The sequence below is a fragment of the Convolutriloba macropyga genome, unplaced genomic scaffold (genome assembly GCF_964194025.1).
Source record: "Convolutriloba macropyga unplaced genomic scaffold, txConMacr16.3 SCAFFOLD_3017, whole genome shotgun sequence".
Lineage (NCBI taxonomy): Eukaryota > Metazoa > Xenacoelomorpha > Acoela > Convolutidae > Convolutriloba > Convolutriloba macropyga.
This window is the reverse complement of record NW_027449626.1, coordinates 14518-30491: the sequence shown is the minus strand read 5'-3', so window position 1 is coordinate 30491 and position 15974 is coordinate 14518. Positions and strand designations below refer to the sequence as shown.

At 35.1% G+C, this 15974-nt stretch overlaps 1 pseudogene; it reads left to right on the top strand.

Moving 5' to 3' along the window:
- The first annotated feature begins 3457 nt into the window (after window positions 1-3457).
- LOC142355203 (phospholipid scramblase 1 pseudogene) lies at window positions 3458-9312 on the top strand (annotated as a pseudogene).
- The last annotated feature ends 6662 nt before the right edge of the window (window positions 9313-15974 follow it).

Below are 15974 nucleotides of genomic sequence, written 5' to 3'. Positions count from 1 at the left end.
CATTGAAGATCTTTTATGAACGCCAGACAAAAGAGAAAGGATTAAAAGATTTTTGTTGAAACTCACCAAGCAGAAATTTTCATGTTCTTTTGAATACAAGGCTTGAATGTTATATAAAAATTACACAACGACTTAAGAACATTAAATTTTACATGTTCTCAGCAAAAAAATTACAGAAGAATAAAACAAAAGAGAATAAAAGAATAAAACTGAAAAAATCACCGTTTCGTTCGTTTTTTTAGAAGCCTGCTCATGTATAACAAGTATTTTTGCTATACAGTTTTGTCCAATTTGTTTTTCAAAAGACTGATTTGCCCAAGAACTTCAGCTTGTTTCTAACAAACTCTTAACATTTTCTCAGATGTGTCTCAAAATGTTAGAGAGGACGGGGTGAAGTTACTGTCAATATCACTCAATAGTGTTATTGACAGTAACTTCAACCCGTCCTCTCTAACATTTTTTTCCAAAAAAGGCAAATTAATGCATCTACTTAAATTGTAATTTGCTTTTGTTTCAAATTTTAATGCAATGGGGATATGAAGTTTTACCAACATTTTTTTCGGTTTGCCAACATTTTTTTCGGTTTTTTCGGTTTACCAACATTTTTTTCGGTTTTTCGGTTTACCAACATTTTTTTCGGTTTTTCGGTTTACCAACATTTTTTCGGTTTTTTCGGTTTACCAACATTTTTTGCGTTGCGTTTTCGTTGCATGTGTCCTTTACGTGTACTGCCAGTTCATTTTTTCTCGCTGAGAAAACTTGGGTATTAAAACGCTGATGTCAAATGTGCGTACATTTTAAATGATATTATTTTTACATCTCGAAACTTAAGAAATTTTTTCTTTTCAGTTGGGCTCCCAATTTTCAATTTCTCTATCCAACCGGTCGGGGTATTCACCGTTGATCATTCATTTTCTTGTTTTGTACATTTCTTGTTATGTTTTTTTCGTCGACAAAAAAACTGTTTTGTTTCTCGCAATTCATTTGTTTTAGGACCGTTTCATGATTTTTTGAATTCTACAGGTTACAATATACAATGGAGAGTGTCTATATCGAAAGGCAAAACCAAAAGTTGAACAAGCTGAACCCAAAAAGCCCAGTTTTAGATGCCAGGTATTTAAAATTTGTTTAATTTAGTCTGATTTGCCTGGTTCGGTGTCATTTGCTAATGACATCTATAACCTATCATAATCTTTAATCCCTGTGAAAAGCCTAACTACAATAGCTAATAGAAATAGCGCCCAATTTTATTGTTTTTTTAAAAAACTATTTTTAAACTTATTCACAAAACTATTTTTCAGTTGTTTCAATCCCAATCGCGACATAGGAATCAATGACTGCTATTTCAAGGCCATCTACCCGCTATAATTTGCTTAAGCGTGACGCTAAATTAATTACATTAGTTCAGTATCGGTCAATTGTTTTTAAAACACCATGAAAAGATCTTTTCGGATCGAACAAGATCATTTTCAGAATCTACTTTGAATTTGCTCGATGCATAATAGTAAGATCATTGAAAAAAAATAGATAGATTTTTAAATAAAATCTATATAGAAATGATATCATGAGAGTTGTAATGGAAACTACCCCCCCCCCCAAAAAAAAACGAGCAGATTCAGCACTTTTGTTTTACCAGGTTGAAATAAAAAGAATTTAAGCACACAAAAGTAAAAAAACACAACTTACAGTTTTTAGGTTTTTACGATCAACCATACTGTTGTTTACAATTAATCATACTGCTTGTATTCCACTGAAATACTTTTTTGGCAATTTTTTTTCCTGTGGTGAAATTGCACTGGGGACAAGAACAAAGTAATTGAAATAGCTTTGGCGACAACTTAACTACAGAAAAGTCAAAACACTTGCAAATTGAAAAAAAAAACGTCTCAGTAGCTCTGGTGAAAGTTTCTGGTGACAATTTTAATATCTCTTGTGAAAATTTTGGCTATTTGGGTTTAACTGCGTCAGAAATTTAAAATTCGCTTAAAACTAATTCTATTCAAAGACTTAGTTTGGAGAAAACATCTGCTCAAAGAGTGATGTCTAAAATTGCTGCAGAATCTGAGAAAATGCATAATTGATTTTTGGAAGAACTTGAAATTAAATTAGTCACAAAAAATGTTTTCTTGTTTGTTCTGAGCGCCATCATTTAATTATTTTAATTGTTTATCGATCATAAATTGTTCGTTTTATTTAATAAAAATGATAATTTCAATATTATATTTACTTCATTTATTTCAATTAGTGTAGAGAGGATGTTTTTCATTATAATTGTCCCAAAGGACAATTCTAGATACAAATCAAATTCTTTCGATTTTGTTGATTTTTTTGAAAAAAAGGTTAGAGTACAACCAATCTGGAAACCCACGAAGAGTAATAGATTTTAAAATTTAACTGCTATTATCAACGAGGGTAAGGGCAAATTTTGATTCATCAAACCATTTTCACTAATTATCATTTGAAGGGTTGGAACATTGTTTATGATCGAACATTACCAATTCGTTCAAAATGCTTTGATTTTGTAGCGTTATCATTAATTTATAGTGCTACCCATGTTTGTAGGGCACGAATTATAAAAATATGTCCCTTGACAAAAAAAGTGGTATGCAAAGAGTAACAAAATTCCAATCAAAATAATTTTGGCGGCTTTCTTTTGACGCTATATTGTGTAGTTTTTGTGATTAAGGAACGCAATTGAAGATTTTTGTGTTTTTGCAAATTGAGGTTTAAACTAGGTTGTCGCTGATTTCATGACTCATATAAGACCAACAGGAGCATACAGATAAAACTAAGAGTTTTAGCTTTAAGTAGAATATACAATTAAGTTTTAGCAAACTAAACAAAATAAAGTCTTGCTCCCATCAAAATGTTTATGATAATTTTATAGTGTTACCCTGAGTTATATCCCGCAAAAATTTTTGAAAACATGCTGCTAGGCAAGCATTTTTATTTCTTTGAATTTTTGTGAGAATTACAAATTTTCCTTGAATAGGTTGATGTTATGATGAGAATGCTAATGCTGAAACGACTGTCAATAGATTATCTTGAATGTTGTTTTAGTTTTACTAAATTTTTGGCTGTTGCTTTTTTCATCCAGAAATCTATATTTAATCCATTTTTACAGAATATATTTTGTAAAACATGTGCCATCAACAGACCCTTCTGCGGTGAGATTCTGATGAGAGCACTTTGGAAGTAAGGAAGTAACCCGGTTCCTTTGAATTTTTAAATGCCCGGGTCGAGGTTTGACGGTAAATTTTTGTAAGAAATGCGGTGAAATATTTTTTTTTCACCGCAATAACCGCATTTGTTACAAAATTTCACCGCAATCATCGCATTTCTTACAAAATTCACCGCATTTCTTACAAAAATTCACACAAAAACCTCGTCCCGGGTGGACGCCGCCTGCACATCTTTTTTTGCGGTTTTAAATTTTTGTACTTTTGTTCTTTAATTGTTATGACAGAGGTGTGTTTCAGCATTCACTGGTTGGGAGACGAAGAACAGATATGTGCTGAAGAACAGTCTTGGTCAGCAGGTGTACTATGCTATGGAAGAGAGTGACCTGTGCATGAGACAGTGCTGTGGACCAGCCAGGGCATTCATCATTCACATCACTGACAACATGGAACAGGAGGTAAAATTATTCACTTATTTCATGCCAATTCTTTACAAACATGGCTTAGATAAGTTTTAGTTACCTAACGTGCAAGGGATAATGTATAGTCTGTCCCATAAAGTTGAAATAAGCGAACGCTCAAAAACGCCAAAAAACGTGCAATTGAGCATCAATGTGCTCATTTGAATGTCAACGTTTTCTCCATTAAGTTATCATTCATCATTTTATCATTTTTTCTACATGTTTTAAATTTGAACTTTGACCTTTCAACGCTAACCCGTGGCTTTTGAAACGTTTGCTTATTTCAACTTCATGGGACACGCTATATAAATTTTCTGATTGTTTTGTTGCGGACCCTCGTTGCTTAGTGGGCATAAAACTTTTATCCCTAACGCGTGATGTTATGTATTATATGATAGCGTACTATATAAGATGGATTAGGGGTTATAATTAATCTTTTTCCCACCTGACCAAAATGGGGACAATAGAAACATACTTTTCATGTGCGGGAAAATGAAATGGACTGATGAAAATTGAATCATTAAACTATTGATCTGCTGTTTTGATAAACATAGTCATGGTAACCAAGTTAATTGCTAATTTAAGTTTCATTTTTTCTTTAAAAAATTTAAGATATATTACTGGGGTCTTTATGGGGAATTAATTAATTACAATAACGGGTTTCGTTGTTCGAAGTTCGAAATACACTCTAAGTACACTCTAAGGACTTCTTCTTCGAAGAACTTGCTCCTCGCAGATTCACAAACCCGAAACATCGAGTTCCGCAACTTCAACATCTTGTCCATTCCTGGAGCCCGCATTGCCCACGTTAACAATTCCTCCCCATCAAAGATAAGTTCCACATTATTGTTGTTTTTATTGGCGGCAACGACTTATACAACGGTACCCTCCAATCTTCACTGTCCGAGCAACAGGTAGTGGACGAGTTAGACTTTCTGGGCGAATAGTTGTGCAAGCCAGCCAAAAAAGTTTTCAACCTGGGTATCCCCCACCGTGGTAGCTATCGCGAACGTTCTTCGAAAACTAATAAACTATTGGACAACAAAAATAAGACAAGCAGAAACTGGAAATATCGTGGTATGTCAGAAGAAATTTTCAGTGAGATACACCTCGGCGACGACGACGTGCACCTTAGCAAGTCCGGGATCAGCGGCGTGAAAACGATCCTGAAGAAACGAGTGTTGTACAAGAATTACTCGAACAAGTGCAACGAGGAAGGACACCTAGACTACTTCGAGTGCCCATTCAAGAACTGCATCTGCAACTACTAACTCCGTTTCCTCCGGCTCTCCCAGCGAGAACCACCCAGGTAACGATAGTTAGTTTCTACTTAACTGTTAGTTATTATACCGCTGTCTCTCCTCGCGAGAAACAAAGGATAACAGCAAGCAAGCGCTGCTTCACTACAATCTCTCCTAGCGAGAAATAACAAGTGAAACAGCTACGATCCTAACAACCCTCGAGTAGTAGCAAAGTAATACGAAAAAGCCTCAAACGAAAAGTCGATCGAAAACGATAACAAACAAAGAAGTAAGTTTAAAATCGAAAATTGCAATGGGCCTTACAATCAACTGTAATACATGCAAGGCTGGCATTACTAAAAAAGATACAGTCTTTCGATGCGTATCTTGCGAAAACATTATGCATATGACCACCCAATGTACTCAGCTATCTGGCACCGTCATCAACGATCTCCAGGAGATAAATTTGAATGTACTTCTACTATGCAACAACTGCGTAAAAACGAACAAACGGGACGTCGTCCTGGACGCTATCAGCAGCCAAAACAAAATCGACAAAAGTAACAAAAATCAGGAGGAAATGAAAACTTTTGTTAAAGAGACCGTCGGTAATCAACTGAAAAATGAGATAACATCCTTTAAGAGCGCTGTTGAAAGTAACCTCAACGACCTAGCAGACATTGTGACCAAAAAAGTCAAACCAAAAACCGAACCTCCCACAAACGATCACCCCAGTGGCGTACGTGTACGTGGAATACCCGAGCTAAAAGACACCAATGCTAGAAAACGTGCTGAACATGACAAAGCTGAGATTGAAAACATACCAACATTCCTAAATGTTGATTCTAACATCGAAGACTGTAGTCGAATTGGAACATACAACGAAAACAAGGACAGAACAATCATAGTCAAACTCAGTAATGTCTGGAACAGAAAACTGCTCTTACTATCTCTTGTCAAATTGCGGAACTATGATAAAAAAGTGTACCTTAGCAGAGAACTATCAAAAGAAGAACAACTGTTGGAAAACGATCTACTTAAAAAAAGACGAGAATACATCGAATCGGGAATACTAAGAAACAAGATCAAGGTCCAAAACCTGAAACTACTCCACTACGATGATCAAAGCAACACCTGGGATGAGGCCGCCCTGGATACGGGATGGTGACTAAACACCAACGAAAACAGAACCGAACAAATTAACCGAAATGACAGAACATCAACTGAAAGTGTCTCCAAACACGGAGGAGTACTCATTGCGTTTCGGAGAGACATAAACGCTAAACAACTGACACTTGACCATACATTTGAAGACGCGATAACTGTTCTACTACCTGACAAAACCAAAGCACAAAAATTGTTGTTCAGCTGTATCTATAACACTCCAAAAAACAGTCCCTACAGATGGCCACCTGAGAAATGCGCGCAATTCCTTACAAGTCTCAAAACCAAACGTAAACAGTTGAAAGTCTCAAGCTCTGTAATAACTGGAGGTATTATTTTTGTGCATACATCTTGGGGGTCAATGCAGTCCACAGACGAATATGAAAACACAGTCACTGATCAACTAGCGAATCTCAACTATAAAAAAAATTGACTTCCAATGCATACGTGCCAGCAAACCGCAGTTAGACGTCTTCCTAATAGATGAATCTGAGTATTGGCTTCATTCAACAATTGACACCACACTTACTGATAACTATTCAATCAATTTAAAAAAGTGCTCAGACCACCCAGCATTCTCATCCCTGTTAACCTTCAATAATGCAACGGAGAAAAACCATAAAATTGTCAAATATGCAATCTCTTGGACTAACTGGGAGAATTTTAATCAAACAATCGTCGATAATCCCTTCGAACCTTACTGTTACAGCAATGTAGACAAATTCACCAATCAATGGTACCTATGGTTCAAAAAACTGTTTACGGAAAACATACCAAGAATTACTAGCCACCGATCCTACCTCCCTCCATGGATCTCGAAACCTACCTCCCACCTGATCAACCAACTTGACACACTCAAACGCAAAGAAGCCAGAAAAACCCAACCCCTAAACCTGCAAAAAAATCTTGATCTTGAAAGCGAAATTGAAATCGAATCCTGTAACGACCAAGCCGACTACGAAAACGAAATTTTCAGAACAGCGGAATTCAGTAAGATCCAAGCCTATCTGAGATCCATTAAAAATGCGCCACCGTACCCACATGAAATGCATTTACAAAACAAAGTAGCAGAAAATGATTAAGGAAAGGCAAACCTGTTTAACCAATACTTCCAAAGTGTTTTTAACTTAAAAACAAACAAAACAAACGTTGACTTCGGGCCAAATACAGTCAACAAAATAACTTGCTGCGAAAAACAAGTCACGGAAATACTCGGTTCTCTTAAATCAAAAAAGGCGAAAGGACCGGATCGACTAGGAAACGAGACCCTAAAACAACTTGCAACCACACTGGCTAAATCATTAACTGTCATCTTTCAAACCTGCTTCAACAAAGGTGTATACCCACAATACTGGAAAGAAAGCGAAATAACTCCAATCTACAAAGACGGTGATAAAAGCGACGTAACCAAATATAGACCCATTAACTGCCTCTGTTGCCCGTCGAAAGTCCTAGAAAAAGTAATCTTCGACTGGTTAAACCCAGTAGTAAGGCAAAAACTTCAGGACTCTCAATTTGGATTTAGAGACGGTCGCTCAGTCATTACACAACTTATCTGCTTCCTCGATAGAGTATACCTGCTCAACGATTCGTCGGCAATTGATGAACTAACGGTTTTCTACTTAGACTTCGAAAAAGCCTTCCACAAGGTTCGTCACGATCTCCTGCTTTTGAAAATCCATCTGAAAAATAGGAATAGGCGTTACAGCCCTATAACTAATTGCCAATTAATTAGACAATAGAAAACAATGCGTGAAAATAAACAACTCAAGATCTGAATTCCGTGATGCCACTAGCGGGGTCCCACAAGGGTCCCTACTGGGTCCTCTTCTCTTTTTAATCTACATAAATGACCTCCCCACTGTTGCAAGTGAAAGTGAATGCTTCGGATATGCCGATGACTACAAACTGTTAAGCACCTCTCATGAACTCCTAGAAAGTGACCTAATAAGTTTATATAACTGGTGTGTCGCAAACAATATGAATCTCTATGATGACAAATGTAGTCTGATACACTTCAAAAAATAATCAGTGGTCAAAATCAACGAAGTCGCTGTCAAACCTGTTAAAGTTCAAAAAGACCTTGGTGTCCGAATCTCGAATGACCTCTCCTGGAAAAAAAACTGTAATCTGCGTCGAACTAAATCTCTGAAATCATTGTGGTTCCTCAAGCGTAACATTTCTTTCAAGTCAACGACTAAAGCCAAACTAAACGCATACACAGGATACGTGGTACCCGTCATACCGTACGCATGTGAGGTGTTGTACCCCACCAAAACAGACTTGTCAAACATCGAAAGAATACAGAAAAGTGCAACACAGTGGATTCTAAACAACACAATTCCCTAAAAAGAAAGACTCAAAGAACTCAATTTACTGCCACTCTCAATGTACTTCGAACTCCACAGTCTGCTACTGTTCTGCGCCATCACTGACCACAAGTATGACATAAAAACATCAGACTACATATCACGTAATACCAACGAACGAACTAGACAAGGCTCCAACTCCAGCTTCAACATTCCCAAAACCAGACTCAAAAGGACCGACGATAACTTCTGGACACGAAACGGAACACTGCACAACATTCTGAGTAAACATATCAGCTTAACAACGAAAGAAAACAGAAAAGCACGAATAACGCAGCAATTTTGGAAATTCTTCGAAAAGTTCAACGAAGCCAATCTATGTACCTGGAGGATACTCTGCCAATGCACGAACTGTAACCAACATTCCAAACTTACTCTCTAATGACATAAAGGGTGAAAACCCATGGTATATCCCTAAACACTTCGCTACTATTACTACTACTAATACACGGACATAAGAACACTCACCCCCAACACGGACATAATGTCACCCCCAACAACCCCCCGCGCCAATGTTCATATATCTGCCTCAATACACGGATTATGCCCCAATACACGGACATAATGTCACCCCCAACAACCCCCCGCGCCAATGTTCATATATCTGCCCAGAAAATAAATATTTTTGTCTAGAGCAACATGCTGAAACACAGGTTACACCGTTTTTCACGGATCTTTGAAACGTTGTAAGAACTCGATGAAAATTTATAAGGGGCTTAAAATTTCGAATGGATTTGCTTTTCAGGTGATGTTAATTCGGAGACAGTTCAAGTGCTGCGCTGGATGTTGTTGGTTTGCAGCCTGCAATAGATGCACATACGGAGTCACAATAGAGGCGCCTCCTGGTCACGTGATTGCTTATGTCACCCAGCAGTGCTCACCGTGGCCTCCCAGGTAAACAAATTTTGGTAGTTTCCTTAATTGAGGATTTTGTGCTGTAGCAACTCGTTTGTCGACCTCTGTGACAGAAAAAAGCGACATGCAAAGACCCAAAATTCCAATCAAATTAATTTTGTTAGACTTTAACTAGAACTCTAGATCTTGTAAAGAGTTTTTCAGTTTTTTAAAATTCCGGTTTAATTAGGTCGTGTTGGCAGCTATTCAAAGCCTTAAAACAATTTTAAAGCAACTATTAAAACGCAACCCAAAAACAAAAAAGAGAACTTTGATTATTTCACAGCTATCATTATGACTTATTTTATACCTTGGTTGGGTTTCCTGTGGTTTTCTATTTCTTTTAAGCCTGTCTGACAAAATAATTTAATCACTTGTTAAGTCTTAAGGATTAATTTTTGTACCGATCCAATTTAGAAGAGAAGGGAAGCCGATACATGTACGTGACTTAAAAAGATATTAGTGCTATCATTGGAAATCCGCTGAGCCTATCTGTTAAAGTATTTTAGCGACGCTTTTTAATCCGCCTGTGAAAATCCTTAACGCAACATTTTTTTTAAAAAAAAACAGGAGATCAGTTATCAGAAACTGCTCAGGATGGGAACTACTCAGCTCGTTTATGAGTTTCAAAAATGGCATCACCTAGCTGTAGATATTTTGGGGGGAATTTTATTCAACTTGACACAATAAAAGGTTTAAACCTATTATTTAAACAGCATAGCCCTTTTCTGCTTAATTTTTACATTTTTAGAAAATTATTTAACTCGGCAAGTTGTTCCGTGTTGATATAGCCCACATTACGACGCAGATGTATACCCCAAAATTTTCGACTTAGTAAAACTCGCCCGGTAAAAAGATACAGAGAACGAACAAAATTAGTAGACAAGCCTAGTAGCTAATTTTCGCAAAAGTTGTTCCTCCGTTTATGCGAAATTGAGATACCTTCATGTTGGAAATTAGGTGAAAAGTCTTGTACGATTTTGCTCTGTATATGTATCTATTTTTGCATTAAATGAATATGTCTGTAATCCACAATTGTGTTCAGTTGAATGCGCATTTTTGAGCATGCAAAAATGTTTTAAAGCTTTAATAATTGAGCATCAGTAAGTGTTCTGTAATAATATACCATATAGGCTTAGATAAACTGAATGCACGCTTTTGAGCATGTCCAATTGGTTTAAGGCTTTACTAATTAGGCGTAAGAAATCGGTTTAAAGCTCTGTTAAATCATCATGTAAAAGTGGTTTAAAGCTTAATAAAACACCATAGAGAAGTGAGCATATCGTTTTTTACTAATAAAAACTCATATAGAAATCAAAACCTGTAGTTTTAATCTTATTTTATATAAACTTTTTCTGTTTTTTTAAAGACGTTTAGAGTTAGTTGTGGAGAGATAGTTTCTTAACCCTAGCAATTTGATTATCGCTCATATCACCAAATTTCAGTTTCAATGATTCTGAATTGAGTGTTTTTGAAGAGCTGTGAACTCCTTTGCCTTGTCCAAAAATCCCTCATGAGGGATTTTTCAATAACAAATCATTAAAAACCTGTCAAAGGGCACCAGTTCTAAAGACATCGGAATTCTGTAAAAACCCTAAACTGATAAAAAGGAATAATTTCAGAACCTTAACCGTGATAAAATTTGCTATGTTCTGGTGTTCAAAAGAATGTGAATGTATCAAAAATTGCTAATGATGAATAGAAGGTTTCTCCATTAAAAAATCAAATGGAACCTGTCAGTGGACACCTGTCAAAAGACACCTGTAATCAGACAAAAAATATTGATTCAACTGAACTGAAAAATGTCATTTGTTGAGTTGAATTTGAAATCACGTATTAATTGGATTAAAACAGGAAAATCGTTTTTTATAGGGTTTTTTAACCAAAATATTCCTCTTTTTTATTTCGGTGTTTATCTGTCAATAAACACATGTTCAAAACCCAAAAACATTCAATTCGCTCAATTGGATTGAATTTAATTGTTAAATTCTATTGGAAATCACTCATTAATTGAAATTTGCAAGAAGAACTGTAATCAATTCATATGTGATTTTTCACTCAAAAATCTCTTTATTGAATCTAATATGGACGAAAAAGAGGCGTTCAAAAATTGCTACAGAAGAACTTTTTGATGGAAATTCAATTAAATCTGCAAAATTGCTCTTTGTATTGTGAACTTAACTCCTATGGAATTAATTAAGCTTTAAAGACCTTTAGATGCTAAAACTTATGCGGTTTTCGTTTTCAACGTGATTTACCTAGTGATCAAGTGTTTGCCCCAGGCGGTAACTTGTTGTGTCATTAGTGTTTTGTTGCCTTTTTCATTTGTAGTCATTCGTAAGTTGTGATGTATACTTTATTGCAGGGCAGTGCCCTTCGGGCATTGGTTGTGTTCTATCAAATCGTGAGATATTTTGCTTCGCGTTAGTGCAAAGAACTAGTTTCGTTAGAGATCTTTGTTATTAATTTGGCTTTCGAACCAGTCGGTTTTCGAACCAGTCGGTTGAACATTCAGAAAAATTTGGCGTCACCAGACATGCATCTCTGCTGCTTTGTTGATGTATACTCGAGTGATTAAACCTATCTGATACGAAAATCGCTGCCTTTTCCTCAAACTTCAAATCGTTGTTATGAAAATAATGGAGAAAAACATTAGATTTCGGAAGTGCAGTTGGAATCTCAATAGTTAGAAAATCGCCTAAGACGTTTCCACACCCATTTGCCATTTAGCCATTGCCCATACCTTGTATATAAATAATCATATATATATATATATATATATATATATATATATATATATATATCTAAATACACACATATATATGGATCACTTAGCATTGTTGTTTACCAGAGAAAATATTTAAAAAAAATAACGAAGTGAGTATTTTGACGTAAGGGAACAATAATAGATTTTTCAAATACTGGACTGATAATTTAATGCTTAAAACTGACTTTGAGATGTGATTTGATCTTCGAGATATCCCCAATATAAATGAGGTTAATTCAGCAAACAACTCGCACTTTTCAGTTTGCTTGAACATATCTCAGCTTCCTCGCTGACAAAGTTCTCTTACAAGGATTCAAAAACGGGTGAAACAAAAACTCTGTTTCTACTCGGCAAACAAGCGCAATTTACAAAGTGCCGTATTAGCCTTTTCACAAACTCCACTAATCATTTGTTTAATAATTACATAGAAAAGAGCTGTTCTATCCCCGATGTGATTTGAATTTTTAGTCTGCAACGAACAATCAATCTCACTAATAAATTAGATTGAAAGTTAGAGTCAATCGTTTACTTAAACTTCCATTTCTCACGTGCTGACAAAGGTGAGGCCACAAACCTTATGAACTTCCACAAGGCAAAATGATAAATTTGTGCCTCTCAAGACATTCACGTATAAAACTTGCATACGCATAAGCTTAGAAGTCGTCAAGATATGCCCCAAGTAACGTTTACAGCCCATTGATTTATTAGAGGTTAAATACTTTAAGCACCATATGCCAGCAAGTTTTTAAAACATTTTGAATGAAAAACTTTAGATAAAGGACAGTATACTTTCAAAACAAAACAGAAATATACATCAGCTTACTTCATCAACACAAATATAGTTGAGTTTCCACAAAAATATACGCAGTTCCACAATGTTGACTAGGCACAACCTATAGCAGATATCTTGAATTACTGACTTTTTTCAGGAACGTATTCAAATCAGTTTCCACCTTTCCCAATGCAGCAAAGCCTCCGTTTCTTCTCCTTCATGCAATCCGTTGCTTTTGTTAAACATACTCTTACAAACTTACAGAAATCTTACATAATCTTACAAAACTGAAATATACATCAGCTTTTTTCATCAACACAAATATAGTTGAGTTTCAACAAGTTTATACACGATTTTACGTTGTTTTTTTTCAGAAACAATCTTCAAAAGAACTAAATTATTAAACTAAGCCTGTTTTATCTTGTCTGAAGACATCATCACAGGACAATTTGGGAAGCCAACAGCAGCACCGTTATCAACGTTATTGCATTTTTAATAACCAAAAGTTTACAAACAGTTTTTTCAACTCGTTTATGATATAAGCCCATCAAGCTTATTTAATGCAGACAGAGTCTATGGCTCAGAAAAGCAGCAAAAGAGAAAAAAAAACGAATGTGATTGTTAACTAGGCACAACCTATAGCAGATATCTTGAATTACTGACTTTTTTCAGGAAGGTATTCAAATCAGTTTCCACCTTTCCCAATGCAGCAAAGCCTCCATTTCTTCTCCTTCATGCAATCCGTTGCTTTTGTTAAACATACTCTTACAAACTTACAATGAACAATTCGGTTAATTAGGAATATTGAAAGATCTTCATAACTGTTGCTATCTTTCTCTGTTGATTGATGATAGTGGTATCTATGACAATGCTTAAGTAATATAATGTATTTAAACACAAACACATATATCAGTATATATATATATATATATATATATATATATATACTTGTTATACAATATAAAATAGAATTGTACCGAAAAGGAAATCAGAAATCTTATATACTGAGAATTAACGCTTACTACCTTAATTTCAGGCTTACCAAAAATGAATAATGGTGTAGCTAAGTGCAGACGAAGAAATAATACAATAGCATTTTTTATAAATATATCTTTATATATTATATATATATATATATATATATATATATATATATATATATATATATATATATATATATATATATAAAATATGTTATGGAACATATTATAGGAACTGTGCTGGAATGGACAGGAGAACTCTTATCTACCAAAAATTAATGCCTATCACTTTAGTTTCAGTCTTAGAATAAAAGTTGAAAAAATAATGTAACTAAATGCAGACAAAGAAAGACTACAATAGCTTTGTATATATATATATATATATAATATATATATATATATATATATATATATATATATATATATATATATATATATAAATATATATATATATATATATATATATACATATATATTTATATATATATAATTAATGAGAGTATATATATATATTTATATATATATATATATATATATGTATTTATTTATTGATATGGACATATATATATATATATATATATATATATATATAAATATATATATATATATATATATATATATATATATATACATTAACTCCTCCATTGTACAACTTAACTCCTCCATTGTATATCATTCCTTTCTGCTCCTCCAATTTGTTTCCTGCAAGTCCAAGAAATTACACGTGAAGCGTAAATTCTATTTGTGTAACGCCCTCGTCATTTAACGTTGGTTTTTACTCGAAATTCTTGGTTTTCATTGACACTGTCAATCATTTGTGCAACCTGTTTAAAGCAAATTTCTAGTGGTTTTGATTGCATGCGTTAAACAACAAGAACATACCAATCATGAAAACCGAAAATTTTAAGTTTTTTTGGTGCTAAGGCATTACGTATAACAATCAAGTCTTATTGATAACTTACAGAGTTCTCCGTTGCAACGGTGTCCGTGTTTTGGTCGCAATGTGGTAAGGTTAGGACAGTTGGGCTGACAAAATGTTTCGTAGACCGCATAGAAGTTATTGTAACATCATTTTTGCTGACCCCGTCACATTGAACATAACTTGCAATGCCCATTTTTCTTTGGATTATTGGCTGCGTTGCATCCACAGATTTTCAGTTCTGATGGAGAATCGCAGAACGAACTAGAGCATACTCCATCAACAGGAACAGCAGACATGAGTCGCATCGTCTTTGTAACAAAATCAAAAGCACCAACTGAGCTTTTGACATATTCACTGGTGGGGGTATGTTGAATTGCGGAACTGATTGCACCGCTGATGGAATGAAAGGCTCGTTCAGTACAATTACGGGATTATTCTCAACATAGGATTGTACGCTTGGATTGATCACATGAACAGCACATCCAGGATACACCTGAGGAGACCACTTCAGCACGGTTTGAGTTTGTTGCGCATTCTTCGTGAAACAAAGCATTAGGTGTCGGGATTCTGGTATAGACAAAACCAAGAACCGATGACATGTTGGTGAGTTGGTCATCATTCCTCCTCCGTTCTTATTTGGCTTCCAGGTTTTCATTTTCTTTGCGCTTTTCGAGGAGTGCGAGACATAAGAAATCAGTTGAAATCTCAATGGTTTTCTCTGTTGAGCGACAAGAGAAGCAAAATCAATTGGAACGAAATTTTCTACTTGGTTTTGTGCAGCCAAAATATTTCCAGGAGACGAAAAATGAATCATCAAGCACTGAAAAGGATATATCTTTTCTTGGACTGCATATAAATTGTACTACAGTAATCAATAAATAATGGCCGGTTTCTAGCCTCCCAAGCGATCCTAATCTTTAAATGACACCGTTAAAATTAAAAACTGATATTATCTTCTTAGCTGCTTGTGGAAACAATGTTTCCACAAGCAGCCAAGCCAGGAATTGACAGTTGAGAATGAGAACATGGCCAATTATTTTGAGTGTCCAGGCAAAAACATGTGCGTTTTTATTAAACAGTTGAGAGAACAATATGAAAACAACGGAATTCTTACATAAATTATATGAATGTGGTGAACAAAATATTTAAGCAACAGTCTGCTTGCAAACAAATCTTTACAAAATCAGGTTTGAAGGAGTAATTGGTTCCAGACTAATTGAATGAG